Genomic DNA, 18,672 nt, shown 5'->3' on the forward strand with positions numbered 1-18,672 from the left:
GTTCCCAATCTTTTCTTTACATCTTTTTAATATTGTTAATTCTCAAATAAATTTTCATCTCAACTATTAAGCACCTCAATTGATTTTGCACTAATTTGCCTTCTGGAATTTGCATTGCACTTTCCCATTATTTAAAACACCTCAAACAAATAATCCTGTAAACTCCTCATTTACAGGGAGTATAATATAAATTTATCCACACGGGTAGAATTATACAAACACTGCACAGAAGGAGGCTATTCAACCCATTGTGCTCATATCAGTATTTGCTCTTCAGCTTGACCTGCTTTCTCTCATTCCATTTCCCTCCCCTTTCTAGTGATAATTATACTTTGGTATTTGACTACCCTAAATATGTTCTTTGCAGATTAATTTTCTAAGTTTTTAGTTAGTAGTATCAGAAAGCTGATTATATTACGTAAATTTTGTTCGGTGAGAAATTTGTGACTTAAATGGGTATTGAAATGTAATAGTGTTAGATTAGACAGGCATGGGGGCAAAAATCTCAATGTCTTGAGTGGAAAATAAATTTGGATGGGAGTGAGTTTAACACAAGTGCAGCTGCTTTAAATCTACTATCACCTGCAGATAGAAAATCTTTCTGAGTATATCCATACCCTTGAGTAGAAAAGGTATCAATGAAAGAAAGAACTAGCATTTATATAGCAGCTTTCATATCCTCAAGATGTCTCAAAGTTCTGTACATCCAATGAATTACTTATGAAGTTTAGTCATTATGTAGACAAACATGGCAGACCAAAGGTCCCAAAAAGTAATGAGATAAATGACCAATTAGTCATTGGCTGAGGGAGAAATATTAACCAGGACATTGGGAGAACTTTCTACACTGGAGCTGAGTTTATATAGCATCTTTCATGTCTTCAGGATGCCCAAAGTTCTTCAGAGCCAATGAATTACTTTTGAAATAGTGATTGTTTAGGTGAACACAAAAGCCAAATTTGCACAGCAATGCGAAGAATGACTATTTAACTTGTTTAGGTCATAATAATTGAGAGATGAATATTGGTCAGGACACCAGGATAATTCCCTGTTTTTCTTCCAAAAAGGTGCCATGCGATTCTTTGAATCCACCTAAACAGGTGGCTGGAGTATTGGTTTATTAACTTCCCATCCAAAAAAATAGCACTGCCTCAGTGCTATCAGCCTAGATTTTGTCCTGAATAGAGCCTTGAACTTCTCGCTCAAAAAATATGAGTACTACCAACTGAGATTAAACTGCTATTTCTGATGTTCAAAACAATGTCCGATTCCAAAAATAAAGCAAATGCCTCTACTCATTTTGCATGATAGTAATTGTGGAAAAACAAATAGGATCTCGTCCCAGTAAAATTTTGTTACAGAGTAATGTTACTTTTTAAAACATTTAGTTGCAAAATACAACTGTCCACTGTTGCTTTTACTGTACGATGTAAGTCATAAGGTTATCTCATAAATGACAAACAAGTGCTAAGTGCAAAATCTTAAGTGAAAATTTTGACAAATTATCGTGTGGCAATTTATAAAAACATGTGACAAAAGGCTGTATTTTCCTCCGATAATTTTAGTGGAGAAATAGACAAATTAAAAAGGGCGTAATGTTGCTAGAACTTGCTTATGTATAGTTCCTCTGGATTTAGTGTTGCTTTATATATTCCTACCTTTCCAAAAATATATTAAATAATATCACCAAGGAGTGAGACAAAAATCAACTCTTACTCATTAAGTTAATTAATGAGGCTCTTGGGCCACCTTCTGCAGCTGCACGGTCAAATCAAAAAGTGACCATTTTATTCAATTTCAGATCTGGAATTAGTTAATTTAAGGGAGGAAAAGATTTCAAAGTATGAACAACTCAGTAGAAGAATGGAATACCAAAAGAGTTTTCTGCTCAAGAGCTTTTGTTTAGTGGCCATTAGCAGGTACATTCCAGTGAAACAGGATGAAGAGAGGGTGACCTGGAGCACAGAGAGCACCGAAGGTGTAATTATGACTACAGGCACCAGGATCACTGTAATAGAGTCAGATATTTAGGCATAGAGGAAAAGCACTGCATGAGATGGCACAAACTCAGTAGGGAGGCCATCTAGGTGGGCTAGGGCCTCCTAGACCTGCAGAGGCAGTAGACTATCTGTCAGGCACTATCAATGTCAAGGAAGCTCACCAATGTTCCCAAACTTTTAAGTGATAAGGAGTTTCTAAATACCTGCATGATAGATCACAGGAGTGAACCAATTTGTTTGTTTGGCTTTTGGATGCTTTTTATTTATTCATTCATGGGATGTGGGCATCGCTGGCTAGGCCAGTATTTATTGCCCATCCCTAATTTCCTTTGAGAAGGTGGTAGTGAGCTGCCTTCTTGAACCTCTGCAGTCCATGTGAGGAAGGAACACCCACACTGCTGTTAGGAAGGGAGTTCCAGGAGTTTGACCCAGCGACAGTGAAGGAACAGTGATATAGTTCCAAGTCAGGATAATGTGTGACTTGGAGGGGAACTTGCAGGTGGTGGTGTTCCTGTGCATTTGCTGCCCTTGTCCTTCTACTTGGTAGAGGTCGCGAGTTTGGAAGGTCTAAGGAGCCTTGGTGCATTGCTGCAGTGCAACCTGTAGATGGTACACTCTGCTGCCAATGTGCATTGGTGGTGGAGGGAGTGAATGTTTGTGAATGGGGTGCCAATCAAGCGGGCTGCTTTGTCCTGGATGGTGTCGAGCTTCTTGAATGTTGTTGGAGCTGCACCCATCCAGGCAAGCGGAGAGTATTCCATCACACTCCTGACTTGTGCCTTGTAGATGGTGGACAGGCTTTGGGGAGTCAGGAGGTGAGTTAACACGCCACAGGATTCCTACCCTCTGACCTGCACTTGTAGCTATGGTATTTATATGGCTACTCCAGTTCAGTTTCTGGTCAATGGTAGTCCCTAGGATGTTGATAGTGGGGGATTCAGCGATGGTAATGCCATTGAATGTCAAGGGGGGATGGTTAGATTCTCTCTTGTTGGAGATGGTCATTACCTGGCACTTGTGTGGTGTGAATGTTACCTGCCACTTATCAGCCCAAGCCTGGATATTGTCCAGATCTTGCTGCATTTCTACACGGACTGCTTCAGTATCTGAGGAATCGCGAATGGTGCTGAACATTGTGCAATCATCAGCGAGCATCCCCACTTCTGATCTAATGATTGAAGGAAGGTCATTGATGAAGCAGCTGAAGATGGTTGGGCCTCGGACACTACCCTGAGGAACTCTTGCAGTGATGTCCTGGAGCTGAGATGATTGACCTCCAACAACCACAACATTTTCCTTTGCGCTAGGTATGACTCCAACCAGCGGAGAGTTTTCCCCCTGATTCCCATTGACTTCAGTTTTGCTAGGGCTCCTTGATGCCATGCTTGGTCAAAGGCTGCCTTGATGTCAAGGGCAGTCACTCCCACCTCACCTCTTGAGTTCAGCTCTTTTGTCCATGTTTGAGCCAAGGCTGTAATGAGGTAAGGACGAGATTGGTCCTGGCAGAACCCAAACTGAGCGACACTGAGCAGGTTATTGCTAAGCATGTGGTGCTTGATGGCACTGTAGATGACACCTTCTATCACTTTACTGACGATTGAGAGTATACTGATGGGGTAGTAATTGGCCAGGTTGGAATTGTCCTGCTTTTTGTGTGCAGGACATACCCCAGCATGGCTAGGGGCGCGGCAAGTTCTGGAGCACAGGTCCTCAGTACTATTGCCGGAATATTGTCAGGGCCCATAGCCTTTGCAGTATCCCGTGCCTTCAGCCGTTTCTTGACATGGAGTGAATCGAATTGCCTGAAGTCTGGCATCTGTGATGCTGGGCACTTCAGGAGGAGGCCAAGATGGATCATCAACTCGGCACTTCTGGCTGAAGGTTGTTGAAATGCTACAGCCTCATCTTTCGCACTGATGTGCTGGGCTGCACCATCATTGAGGATGTAAGTGCAGTGAAAAAATAACAGACCTATTGAAATAATAGGAGTAGAAATTAGTCTGGGCTTATTTAAGGATCGTAGATCCATACCAATACTGCGTTAGAACCAGATGTCAGGAAGACTACAGGTTCACATGGTTCTAATTTTCCATTGTTTCCTGCAGTGTTTCCCCGGTGGACTATTAAAGATAGAGAATTCATCATCTGGTGAATCTGATGATTCATGGCCCGCACGACATTACAGTTGTTAAATGTAAATGAATAAAAAAATTGTGGTTGACCATTGAGCACTTTGTTCCAAACAATCCAAACTGCTGATAAAGCACTCCTGTCAAGTGAAACTCTCCACTCTGGACAGCAAAATTCTAAAACCTACCCTAAGCTAATGGACTTGAAAAATAATTCAGCTTGTATTAACAGGAAGTAAAAGAAAGAACTTTCATGATCTCAGCCTGTCCCAAATTACTTAACAGCCTATTAAGTACTTTTTGAAGCATATTCACTGTTGTAATATAGGGAATTGTGGCAGCCAATGGACCCACAGCAAAATCCTATAAAAGGCAATGAGATAAATCACCAGATAATCTGATTTAATGATGTTGTCTAAGGAATAAATATTGGCCAGGACACTGGGAGAACTCCTTTCTTTTGAAAATTGCCATGGGATCTTTAACCTCCACTTCAGAGGACAGACTTGGTTTCATCTCTCATTCGAAAGATGGCACCTCTGATACTGCAGCTCTCCTTCAATGTTGCACTGCAATGCCAGCCTAGATCATGTGCTCAAGTCTAAGGAATGGAGCTAAACCCATGACCAACTGACTGAGAAGCAAGCATGCTATCTTTGAGCCACAGCTGACATCTAAAGTAACCTAGTTAGCCTTTGGGGGTCATAGTTTTATGTCTTACTGATAACATGGCAACTTATTCTCGACACCTCACCACTGTCTGTTAATTATTTTACTAATCTATTTGTGAGATCTTGTGCTAAATGTGAAATAAATGCAATTGTTAGCCTAGTCCCTAATAAATTCCCTTATACTATCTATTCTACATTACATTTGTATTAAATTGTATGATGCAGTATATTGCATTCGAGATGTTATACAGCTACATTCTATATTTCTAATAAGTTCAAATAATTTAAAAAAAACTGATGTTGTGGTTATCATTCTTTGAGTAAGATCTGGTAGAGAATTGAATTACATGAAGTTTTTGCACAATCCCTGCACACTGAAGCAGAAGTAGCTTGACAGAAGTCACTGAAGAGGAGAAAATGCATGCTTCTTGAGGAGCATTTTAGGGAAGTGAGTTTAGGTTCTGTTTCAGTTGATGCCTACTTGCAAAGGAAGAACGTTTTTGAAACATTCATGAAACAGGAAATTTAGTTCCTATGTGGTTTTCATTGCAAATGAAATTTATAACGATTTAAGGAGAAATGAAACCAAGCAGATTATTTTTAAAATTTTCTGTCTTTTTGCCTTTATTTATTCCAATGAATATATACAATTTTTAGAATTCAAGAAATCATTGTAGAACCAGCCCAGTCTGCAGCACTAATGTTCACCTTAACAGATATTCACAAAATCACAAGATAAATATTGACAAGGAAGGCCATTTGGCCCTTCTGAGCTCATCCCTCCAGAAACACCTTAAATAGGAGTTCAAGCAATGATTTCACTACCAGGACTGCTCTGTGGGAGCTCTGCTGTATTTGCTGAAGCATGTATCCTGATCGATCGTGGTTTGCTGTGTCCTGCACAACTTGGCCATCATGTGGGCACAGCACTTGCCACCAGGGATATGCTGAGCAGCTCAGGAGCAAGAGGAAGAGGAGGAGTAAGGGAGGATGTGACGAAGACATCCCCATTCCAACACAAAACCAAAATACTGTGGACGCTGGGAATCTGAAATATAAACAGAAAGTGCTGGAAATATTCAGCAGGTCAGGCAGCAGCTGTGGGAGAGAAAAAGTTAGTGTTTCAGATTTGTGACCTTTTATCAGGTCTCTTGCTAGTTAGGTATTGCTGCCTCTGGTTATGTGCAATCTTGTCCTGCAAGAGAGAAGGACGTGTATCAATGAGTGTGGCGCAATATGTTTTGGTGATGTGCCTGTCATAGTTGAATAGCTGGTAGTGTACGCAAGCTGAGAGGTATGGTTGTGAGGCTTGCAGCAGTGCTAAGTACTCGAGGGTGAGGTGAGGCTATGAACCTTAGCTATGAGTCATGCTTGATAGGGATTGCTGGTACATGAGTGAGGGAGGTGGTAAATGGAGCAGTGATGAGGCTAGTGGTTCATTTTTAATGATATGGCATTTGAAGATACTTTCACTGACCTTCATCACTCGTGTGAGGTTATTAAACTTCTTCCTGCAGTGCAGCGAGATCCTTGGGGCTACACTGCTTACATTGACAATGATGGTAATCTGCTCCCATTGCCTTCTCAGTGTCTGTCTGGAGGGCCTGGTGGCCTCCTGTGGGTAAAGGACCTCTCTCCTCCTGTCCATCTCCTGCACCACGCTCTCCAGTGCTGCATCAGAGAACCTTGGAGCATGCTCTCTGCCTTTTTTGTGTCATTTGCACTTTTGCACCTGCTCAGATACTTTCAGCACCTGCTGCAGCCAGATTGCACCTCCCCTTTAAGAGGTGCATTCTGACTTTAAGTACTGCAGGCAAGCTTTAATTGGTGCTAGCCTTGCACAAATTTGGGCCCCCTGCTGAGGCGTGGAACCACTCATGAGCACATTTAATGCTGTGCTGCAGGTTACTATCATTATAATGAGCAGGCAGCACCAAGTTTACTTGATGCCTGCATCGCAACATATGTGCACGGGTTAATCATGCATTGCGATCCCTACGCCTGGAATGTGCCTTTGCAAAACAGGTGTGGTAAGAGATGCAGTGGTTTTTGTCGAGGTTCATCCCGAGCAGCTCGATAACACAGGAGTCTGTGCTCTATGGGCTGTTCCCAGGGATGCACACCGAGATGAATATCAACTGCTGCTGGAGGACCATCAATTCGGTGAAAGATACTCTTTGGTCTGCCCAAAACATGCTGGTCTTCCAGTGCAAAGAGTTGTCCACGACCGTGTGTTGCAGACTGGCACTGAAGCTTGGGGCAGCTGCCGCAAAGACTCAATGGAGAAAGACCACTGTGTAAGGTCCTCCCGTGAACCGAGGGGCTGGAACCCATGGAAAACCCCTTGGGCTGTATGCACCAAAATATGGTTTTGCTGTAAAATTACATTGCATGTAAAATAGAATGGAAGGGTTGTGAGGCAACCCTTGTATTGAAAAAAACTGATTTCCTTAGCACTTTCTGGAATGTCAACTTGGAGTTGTTTTGAACTGTTTTGTAATTTTTTTTACAGATTTTAATGAATAAAGTATATTTTTGGAAAAGAAGTTTTTGGACCTCATCAAAGGTTTCCCCTGTTAGCTGTCTTTCAGTTTGACACCATTCATACAGTACATTCTTTTTCCCTGATTTGTGATATATTACTTGGCTGCACTGAATTGTATTGGCTGCTGTGCCACTTATTTAAAGATTATTCTAATTCTGTTGCAGGACTTTGGCTACTTCACAAAATTTGAGTTTCTAAATTCAAGTCATTCATGTCAATTAGAAACAGTTGTGATCTCAGTAGAATTTCTGGATCACTCGAGTCCTATCCCTGAGGCATCCCACTCAATAGTCCTCCCAAAACTCATTCCCCAACCCCCTCCATCCCCACCCACACACACAGACACACACAAAAGGGCTGGAAATATACATTGGGCGGGAGGCCCCCACCCACTGATCATAAAGTCGGGGGCGAGCCCGGCTCCACTGGGCCTGGGGAGCCACGCTGGGATTTTTCACTCCCCGGGCCCTTAATTGGTCTTGGGTGGGACTTCCACCTCCTGAGGCAGGAAGTCTCGCCTAATGGCCACTTTATGGCTTTCATTGGCCTGGGGTGGGCGGGCCTTTTCTCGCCGCCACCGCCCCACGTAAAATTGCAGTGGGGGCAGGAAGACGTCAGGAATGGCACCCCCCCCAGCCTCCCACTTAATTTTACAGACCCCCGCCACCAGGCCGCTCCTTGGGGGGTCTTAAAATTCCAGCCAAGGTTTCCTTTCTTTGAGCTTATCTCTTATCCATATTACCTTAACTTGATTTTCCACTGCTTTAAGCTCATGTAGCAGCCTTTTGTGAAGAATCGGTCAAAACATTCTGGAAACCTAGCACACCGTTTCGTAAGAATTTCCACTTCCTGAAAAAATATCAGGAAAATTACTAAGATCTTATTGTGCAAATGTGCTTGAAGTATTCTTGTGATGATCAAGGTTATTATGTTACCATATGTAAGATTAATAGTTGAATAATTGTTTAGGTCTGTTGTCACCCTTATTTTCATATGACCCCTACAATATCTTGTTTCCGATCAGATTTGTACTGAATTAGATTTTTTATTCTGTTTGGTTCAGATACAAATGCCTGACGTGTTTGTATTACATTGTCCTATGCACCTTTTAAGGTAGGTATATCTGGTGTTTGAAATAAACAAGGTAATTCACAAAGGAAATTAAGTTGCAATTTTAACTCCCGGCCTGGAGTTGCACAGGCAGGAGCTAATCCGATTGAAAACTGACTGGCCTGCCGCAGTGTGAGGCCAGGATATTTTAACTCCCGAGCTTCAGCTGTTAGAATGCTGTCTGAACCCAGTGGGAAGTGGCAGCGGCTTCACCATGCAGGCCTCAAGTTAAAATTGCACATCATCAGAGCCCAATCTGCATATTTAAGGAAGGACCCCTTCTGTCAGGTGTCTTTCTCGCCTGCTCAGATGAACAGGTTAATATCGGAATCCGCAGGAATTCAGAGGAATAGATGCAGGTAAATTGCACCGGGCAGGTTTAAAATCAGCCAGTTATTAGGAGCACATTGTATATGTGCACATGAGTACAAGTGTTCCAGCAACAACTGTCAGCCAGCAGCTTATTGTACTTGTTTCAAAACACCAGCAAAAGAAAGCCACGAGCACAGGAGAGTTTGCAAGAAGGCAGTAACTGAATTACACCTCCGATTGCTGTTTACTGATCCCCTTTTTCAAGTTTTGGCATTTTTGGCTAGAATAGCCAGAGGAGCTTACTTGCATATGTCAAGGCGAGAGGCAGTGGTGTTGCAGCTCCCAGTATCTTGGTTTTACCCTCCTAATGCATTCTTGGTGAATTTATACTGAGATTTACAACATGCAGCTGCTACCAGCATCAGCAGATCAAGGTGAAAATGAGACAGATCAGTAGAAGATTTTGAGTACTGATTTTAGCAGCTGAGAAATGCTTTTTTAAGCATTTGTTTTTGCCATTCTGTCTACAAACTCCTCAATTTGCTTCTGACTACCTTGCCACCCTACTTGCAGTGCAGGCTTCTAGGAAGCTGGTATGGTATTCCCTATGAGCATAGTATTGTATAATATTATGTTTGAGGAGGGGCAGCACAGGTTGGAGAATAAAAGAATCGGGTACCATTTAAGGAGTATGCAGTCCACTGGGTATTATTGTAAAGGCAGAACAGATCATAATTAGGACCTTACTTGGAGTTGTTATAAGAAGAGTACCCTTCACCAAAGAGGTATTAGGGCAGCTCTGTCAGTGGAGGTATCAATAACCAGGGGGCATAGATTTAAGGTAAGGGGCAGGAGGTTTAGAGGGGATTTGAGGAAACAAAGTTTCACCCAGAGGGTGGTTGGAATCTAGAACACACTGCCTAAAGGGGTGGTAGAGCCTGGAACCCTCACAACATTTAAGGAGTATTTAGATGAGCTCTTGAAATGCCATAGCATACAAGGCTATGGGCCAAGTGCTGGAAAATGGGATTAGAATAGATAGATGCTTGATGGCCAGCATGGACAGGACCTGTTTCTGTGCTGTATAACTCTATGACCGACATTCAAACAACACTCATAATCTAGGCTGATGTTTCAATGAAGTACTGACGGAGTGCTGCACTTTTGGAGGTGCTGTCTTTTGGATGAGACTTTAAACTGAGTCTCCCCTCTCAAGTGGATGTAAAAGATCCTATGGCACTATGACGAAGAAGAGCAGGGCAGTTCACCCCAGTGTCCTGGCTTATATTTATCCCTCAACCAACATCACAAAAAATGCAGATAATCTGGTCATTATCTTATTGTTTATGGGACCTTGCCATGTGCAAAATTGGCGACCATGTTTTTTACACTGCAACTGTAATTACACTTCAAAAATTGCTTAATTGGCTGTAAAGTACTTTGGAACATTTTAAAGGTGTGAAATATAAATATTTAAATGCCAATTCTTTCTTTCCTGCACTGGTGGCTATGGCTATGGCTATGGAAGTGTCTACTGTGTTCGCCTCTACAATATGAAACAAGCTGCAAGTACTTTCATCAGTTCACTGATAGCTTTTACAGGAGAGATACCGAGCACATCACTTTTGGCATCAGAACAAGGCAGCAGTGAGATAGAGTCTTCCACTGTTATGGAACTGCTAGCTTCCTCAAGGTCTGGGTTGCAATTCTTACAAGCTCCCACAGAAACCCATTCAACTGCCTCTACAAGAAGAGCTTCCAATCGTTAATGTCTGGCTCAATGTGACAACATGCAGAGGATCCTACATGTTATTGCCCGATAGGCTGGAAGTGATCGTTCTTCAAAAATTTGGCTTCCTGATCATTTCATGGAAGAAATCACATCAGCGGATGTCTTCTGGTGACAAAGACTAATTCCCAGTTCCCATGGATAATGATCTTAGTACAAATGGCCTGACCAGCAGCAGAGGAGTTCTACAGCAAGGCACATACTTCTTCAAGATTGGTCATCCAAAGGCCCATTGATGTCTCAAAGGCACGGTTTCACTGCTTGGACAGGTCTGGAAGGGTTCTGCCGCATTATGTCCTTCACAATTTTGGTGTTTAAGAATAGCTCGGTTTTGCATCATTGGTGAGGAGACCCTGGCTCAGTTGGAGCGAGATCTATATGAAGGAGACCATCATGATGACTTGCATTCACTGGCTCCTATGGCAAGAACAGAGTGCTTCCCCAGAAGCTGCATTTCCTGTTGTGGGATGACCTTAACCTTAAGAGATGTAAGTGAACATCACCAATGGATGTGGTGTCATGTCACATATGACCAGAGAGTTGTGATTGTGGTTGTAGCCCGACAGAGTAAGATGTGTTTGGATGTGGCTCGTGCAGTAAATGTTTGGTATATATATATTCTGGTTAAGTTATAATAAAACCCACATTTCCAACATTTTCTTTGGATATTACTTGTAGTCCTGTGAATCTTACAATAGTTCACATATTAAAGGAACAAGCAATATTGTATGGTGGCCACATTTGGGTTTTGTTTTCTGAAGAGCACCAAATGTTACATCGTGCCAACATTTGATATTTTTTCTGAAGAAGGCAACAAATGAGAGCAAAGAACAGTAGGCTGCCTACCTGGAGTGGCTGAAGATCTGGCAGGAGAGCAGTTAGCAGGAGACCCCACAACACTGCAGTGAGCTAGGCTATAGACTGGACCCCCAGGTGTGTTGAAACTCTGTGAATACTGTAGGCAATTTGCCAGGAGATCAGAGCTTTCACCTAATCTGGAAGTGGGTCAAAAAATTTGAAAAGCAGTAGCTGAAGCCATTACTGCTTTAATTTTCCTTGTTTTTTTTTTGCTTTGTGGATGGGGCCTAAACCGAAAAGAGAGGGAAGGACTCAACAGCAACACTGGAGGCACGCAGCATAGTGAGAAAGCTGGCTATGGCAGCTGCCAGTACTGCAAGCTGGAGCCCTCTAAAAATGAACTGCACTCTCTAATAAAAACAATGTAGTCTCGCTCTTAAAGGGCAGGCATGCAGAAAATGAATCTGTCTAAACAAGAAAAAAAAGTGTCGCTGTAAAAAAAACCTGTAAAAAAAAAAGCAGAATCATTAAGACAATGGCTGTCAGATATCCAGTTATAGATTGGAATGTGTCGGATATAGAATCTGAATTTAAACTTTTGACAACGAATGGAACTGTGTTTCCTGGATCAAGAGGTGAGTCAACAAGCGAAACAAGCTATCAAGATTTAGATCACACTGGGCAATGAGGACCTGCAATGGATCAATGCATTAGGATTGTCAGCTAAGGATCAGAAGGACCCTAGCAAGCTATGGACATTCCTGGAGCAGCAACTGAAGGTGTAGGTCAATTTCTGAGTACAGAAGCTTGAGCTTTTGACGTAGCAGCAAAGGCAAGATGAGTCCATTGACCATTTTGTTGTAAGATGCCAAGACGAGGCTCAATATTGTGACTTCATAGATGTCGAATTGTCGGAACGGGTTATAGAGCTAATAATTGTGTCTACCCCACTAGAGACCTTTCAAAAAGACCTGCCAGTATATAAGAAAGGGCACACCATAGATACACTACTCAATGATGGAAGGAAATTTGAAGCCAACAGCTATTTTTTTTATTTGTTTCATGGCCAGTGAGTCGCTGGCAAGGCTAGCATTTGTTGCTCATCCCTATTGCTCTTGGGAAGGTGGTGGTGAACTGCCTTCTTGAACTGCTGCAGTCCATCTGGTGTGGGTACACCCACAGTGTTGTTAGGGAGGGAGTTCCAGGATTTTGGTCCAGTGACATTGAAGGAACAGCAATATATTTCCAATTCAGGATGTTGTATGAATTGGAGGAGAACTTGCAAATAGTGGTGTTCCCATACATCTGCTGCCCTTGTCCTTCCAGGTGGTAGAGGTCGCAGGTTTGGAAAGTGCTGTCAAAGGCAGTGTGGTGAGTTGCTGAAGTGCCACTATACGTCGGTGTTGGAGGGAGTGAATGTTTAAAGTGGTGGATGGGGTGCCGATCAAGTGGGCTGCATTGTCCTGGATGGTGTTGAGCTTCTTGACTGTTGTTGGAGCTGAACTTATCCAGGCAATTGGAGAGTATTCCATCACATTCCTGCCTTGTAGATTGTGGACAGGCTTTGGGGAGTCAGGAGGTGGGTTACCCGCCATAGAATTCACAGCTTCTGACCTGGTCTTGTAGTCACAGTAGTTATGTGGCTGCTGCAGTTCAGTTTCTGGTCAATGGTAACACCGAGAGTGTTGTTAGTGTGGATTCAGCGATGGTAATGCCATTGAATGTCAATGGGAGATGGTTAAATTTTCTCTTGTTGGAGATGGTCATTGCCTGGCACTTTTGTGGCATGAATGTTACTTGCCACTTATCAGCCCAAGCCTGAATGTTGCCCAGGCCTTACTGCAGATGGACAAGGACTGCTTCAGTATCTGAGGAGTTGCGAATGGTACTGAAAATTGCACAATCATGAGCAATCATCCCCATTTCTGATCTTATGATGGAGGGAAGGTCATTAATGAAGCAGCTGAAGATGGTTGGGCCTAGGCCACTATCCTGAGGACCTTCTGCAGTGATGACCTGGAGCTGAGATGATTGACCTCCAACAACCACAGCCATCTTCCTTTGTGCTACGTATGACTCCAACCAGCAGACAGCTTTCCCCCTGATTCCCATTGACTTCAATGTGGCTAGGGCTCCTTGATTCCACACTCAGTCAACTGCTGTCTTGATGTCAAGGGCAATCACTCTCACCTCACCTCTTGAGTTAAGCTCTTTTGTCCATGTTTGGACCAAGGCTGTAATGAGGTCAGGAGCCGAGTGGTCCTGGCAGAATCCAAACTGAGCATGATTAAGCAGGTTATTGCTGTTTAAGGGGCGCTTGATAGCACTATTGACGACACCTTCTATCACTTTGCTGATGATTGAGAGTAGATTGATTGGGCAGTAATTAGCCAGAATGAATTTGTCCTGTTTTTTTGTGGACAGGACATACCTAGGCAACTTTCCACATTGTTAGGTAGATGCTGTACTACAACAGCTTGGCTTGGTGCACGGCTAGTTCTGCAGTGCAAGTCTTCAGTACTACAGCCGAGATGTAGTCAGGACCCATAGCCTTTGCAGTATGCTGTGCCTTCAGCCAATTCTTGATATCATGTGACGTGAATCGGATTGGCTGAAGATTGGCATCTGTGATGAGGAGGAGACCGAGATGGATCATTGGCACTTCTGGCTGAAGATGGTTGTGAATACTTCAGCCTTTTCTTTTGCACTGAGGTGATGGGCTCCCCCATCATTGAGGATGGGGATATTTGTGGAGCCACCTTCTCCAACTAGTTGTTTAATTATCCACCACCATTCACGGCTGGATGTGGCAGGACTGCAGGGTTTAGATCTAATCTGTTGGTTATGGGATCGCTTAGCTCTGTCTATCGCATGCTACTTACGCAGTTTGGCACTCAAGTAGTCCTGTGTTGTAGCTTCATCAGGTTGATACCTCATTTTGAGGTATGCCTGGTGCTGCTGTTGGCATGCCATCCTGCATTCTTCATTGAACCAGTGTTGATACCCCGGCTTAATGGTAATGGTAGAATGGGGGATATACCGGGCCATGAGGTTACAGATTGTGGTTGAGTACAATTCTGCTGTTGCTGATGGCCCATAGCGCCTCATGGATACCCAGTTTTGCATTGCTAGATCTGTTTGAAATCTATCCCATTTAGCACAGTGGTAGTGTCACACAACACGATGGAGGGTATCCTCAATGTGAAGGCGGGACTTCGTCTCCACAAGGACTGTGCGGTGGTCACTCCTACCAATACTGTCATGGACAGATGCATCTGCGGCAGGCAGATAGATGAGGATGAGGTCAAGTATGTTTTTCCCTCTTGTTGGTTACCTCACCACCTGTCGCAGACCCAGTATAGCAGCTATGTCCTTTAGGACTCGGCCAGTTCGGTCAGTAGTGGTGCTACCGGGCCACTCTTGGTGCTGGACATTCAAGTTCCCCCACCCAGAGTACATTCTGTGCCCTTGCCAGCCTCAGTCTTTCTCCGTGGTGATCAACATGGAGGGGTACTGATTCATCAGCTGAGGGAGGGCAGTAGATGGTAATCAATAGAAGGTTTCCTTGCCCATGTTTGATCTGATGCCCTGAGACTTCATAGGGTCCGGAGTCGATGTTGAGGACACCCAGGGCAATTCCCTCCCGACTGTTTACCACTGTGCCGCCACCTCTGTTGGGTCTGTCCTGGCGGTGGGACAGGACATATCCGGGGATGATGATGGCAGTGTCTGGGACATTATCTGTAAGGTATGATTCCGTGAGCATGACTATGTCAGGCTGTTGCTTGACTAGTCTATGGGACAGCTCTCCTAACTTTGGCACAAGTCCCCAGATGTTAGTAAGGAGGACTTTGCAGGGTCTACAGGGCTGGGTTTGCCATTGTCGTTTCCGGTGCCTAGATCGATGCCGGTGGTCCGTCAGGTTTCATTCTGTTTTATTCACTTCGTAGCAGTTAGTTACAACGGAGTGGCTTGCTAGGCCATTTCAGAGGACATTGCTGTGGGTCTGGAGTCACATGTAGGCCAAGCCATATTGTAGACACCACTGGACCAGCTGTTGCAGGGCTTCCAGTATGCCGAGATTTATGAATCGTCACAATACATGCATTCAGTAATGCACCAAAGATGGTAGGAAATACCCAGCTCAAGCCTATTGGGTCGGTCCATGTAACGGATGACACAAAGACTGGGAGTCTTGGCACAAAGAGGCAATATGACCAGGAGTCTCTCCTCAGGCTTCAAGAAAAGATGAAGGCCTCATATGACAGGCAAGCAGGACCAGAATTAGCTCGATTGCGAGTAGGACTGAAGGTCAGAGTCCTCAGTCATGCGCCGGGAACTTGGTATCCTGCAGAGGTTGCTAGAATATGTGACCAGCCCAGATTGTATGACGTCCAGACACAATGGTGCAATTCTGAGACAGAACCGAAGTCAACTCAGAGAACTTAGTTTAGTTTAGTTTAGAGATACAGCACTGAAACAGACCCTTCGGCCCACCGAGTCTGTGCCGACCGTCAACCACCCATTTATACTAATCCTGCACTAATCTCATATTCCTACCACATCCCCACCTGTCCCTACCTATACTAGGGGCAATTTATAATGGCCAATTAACCTATCAACCTGCAAGTCTTTGGCATGTGGGAGGAAACCGGAGCACCCGGAGGAAACCCACGCAGACACAGGGAGAACTTGCAAACTCCACACAGGCAGTACCCAGAATTGAACCCGGGTCGCTGGAGCTGTGAGGCTGTGGTGCTAACCACTGCGCCACTGTGCCGCCCAACTGTACGACAACACTACCTGTGACAGCTCTGTAGCATCGCGGACACATTCAAAACCAAAGACTGAAGATGAATGTACAGAGACTACGGGCACAAAGGAAGAACATGCTAACCAGAATTCTGAGTCACCAGAGTCTCAGATGAGTCATCAAGCCAGCTCAGCTCTGGGAAGAGGTTTACGAAAACAAGATCAGGGCAAATAAGCAAACCTGCTCTACATGTTCGAGTGTTAAAATTACGAACTTGTAAATAATGTTTTGTTTTAATCAATTATAGTTAGTCTGAACTGCAACATCATTGAATATTGTACATATGCTTTTATCTTTGGAAAAAAGGGAGATTTTGTGGGACCACCTTAAGAGGACCAGCTTAAGACCTATAAGTGAAGGTCATTGGAGGAAGTTGTTACGGCCAAGTGAGGAGGAGGTCTCAGGCTTCCCTCTTGATCCTTCCTCTTATTTGACCGCAACAGGGTTTAGTCCTTTTAAACAGTGGTTGTGCTTACCACCTCCGTGAGCCTGTTACCTTTTTCCTTTACTGAGATCGCAAAAGAACCAATTGGATAGGTTTTCCTGAGTTGAAACAAGAAAGAGGTAAGTTTATTATACTTAACACCCTAACCCGATTTAAAAATACAAAAAAATACTCTGCCCATTCACGCACACGTTCACATGAGAATCACACACACACAAATAGATTACAGAAGGGAAAATAGATTTGGTGGTTGGATTGAACTCCAGGATAAATGGAACGTAACTACAGTCTGTAAATCCAGTAGTCCTCGGCTGAAGCTATATTCTTAAAGTTCTCGCTGGTTAAAGTGCACTTTGGTTGACCTGCTTTTCTCAGAGTTGCTTGAAGGCAGAATTGCAGTTGGCTCTCTTCCCCTTGTTGCTGGCTGTAGCAGTCTGTCGGCTTGGAGGGTCCCCCAGTCGTAGACGGTTTTCACTTGATGTTTTCTTGGGAGAGAGAAAGGAGAGACAGGGGAGCAGCAGCGTTCTAATCTGCTGTACACTCAGTTACTGACAGTTCATCTGTGTAAGAAAATTTGCAGTTTCTTCAGAGATGAACAGATGGTCACATGGTTCTGTCACTCTCCTTTGTTTTTAATGAGGTCCAAAGTCTAAAGCCCAAAACTTCTCTTAGGTGGGGTTGGCAGTGTTTACCCCCTGGAGGAATGTCCCGCTAACAAGGGTGATCTGGCTAATCAACTCAGTTAGCCAAAGCATTATTCAGGCTGGGCTTCTTGGTTAGACGTTTTGTCTCCAGTTCAATCTCCTGGTATTTCAAATATAAATTGCAGTGGCCGTCTTAGCTGCTAGTTTTTTAAAAGTTAGCTTGTAGGATTTTTTCCATTAAGAGCCGAAGGTACATTTCTAACTGATGAAATTAATATTTCCCATTTGGCATGTCGGGCTTTCCTGACAAAGTGATGTTGTGTCACACATGACCACGGAGTTCTGGATGTAGCCTGACAGAGTAAGTCGTGTTTAGATGTGGCTCTTGCAGTAACTGTTTGTATTTATATGTTCCAGTTAAGTTATAATAAAACCCATGTTTTCTTTGGATAATACTTGTAGTTCTATGAATCTTACAATAGTTCACATATCAAAGGAACAAGTAATATTACATTGCCTTCCTCCGAAGGTGCTGATGTCCCCTCCAGTGCCTTGCCTCTAGTGCTCGTGGTGTGCCAGGTTTTCTTGCAAGGCAATGAATTTAATAAGAAGGCGGCCAGAAGTTGTGTGTGCAATAAGTAGTTTGGGAGAGTTGTGAAAGCTGAAGATGGAGTTTTTGCGTTGTATATGTAAGTAATTGTTGTTTGGGGAGCTGTCTGCCCAGAGTGCAAGATCCTGAGTTGGCAGAATGCATTGTGAAGTACTGCTTTAAGAGGAAGAGTGTGCTGGTGCCCAGGATGGAACCGGAAGACCATGTTACCTAACCTGCCCTGGTGAAGTTGTTAAACTGATTTAAGTACTGGTTATCAGCCCTGGGAGCGAGTTACCACTCAGCACCAGTGCAACCTTCCTCCAGAATTGTGCCTCTTAACTTCAGTTTCCTCCAGAAGATCTTGGAGGTTTTATCCTACTTGGTACCGTGCCCTGCTGCCCTGTCTGGCTGCTTGGTAGAGATGGTCTTACTGCAGATATAGCTCTTGAAAGGTATGATGAAAATGTTGACAGGGAATACAGTGAAGTTATTTAGGAGTCAAAGGAGTGAAGCGAGCAGTGTTCCTTCCTTACCTTGTTGTCCCCCAGTCTGCTGCTGACATGTGCATGCTGAACTGTCTTTTCAAAGGCTGCAATCCAGCTAACTTCAGAAATTTTACACAGGCTTTACACCAAGGACTATTCCAATGGGTATGAAATGAGCTGCCTCATATCCCTGGTGGTCTCCCCATACGGCAAGGCCCCATGCCAACACTGCTAAAATGATAGTCGGGGCAGGCAGTGGCCGTTAGCTGGCCAATTAATTGCATTAGTTGGCTGTCCACCTCTGGTTGGTAGGCAGAGGTGCCACTTCCGTTTCCACCA

General features: G+C 43.9%; 1 protein-coding gene across 8 annotated transcripts in view; it reads left to right on the forward strand.

Annotated features, from left to right (window-relative positions):
- rgs19 (regulator of G protein signaling 19) overlaps positions 1-18,672 on the forward strand; it is a 132,773-nt gene that overhangs the window by 59,882 nt on the left and 54,219 nt on the right. The window lies entirely within an intron of this gene.

The sequence above is a fragment of the Heterodontus francisci genome, chromosome 16 (assembly GCF_036365525.1).
Source record: "Heterodontus francisci isolate sHetFra1 chromosome 16, sHetFra1.hap1, whole genome shotgun sequence".
NCBI lineage: Eukaryota > Metazoa > Chordata > Chondrichthyes > Heterodontiformes > Heterodontidae > Heterodontus > Heterodontus francisci.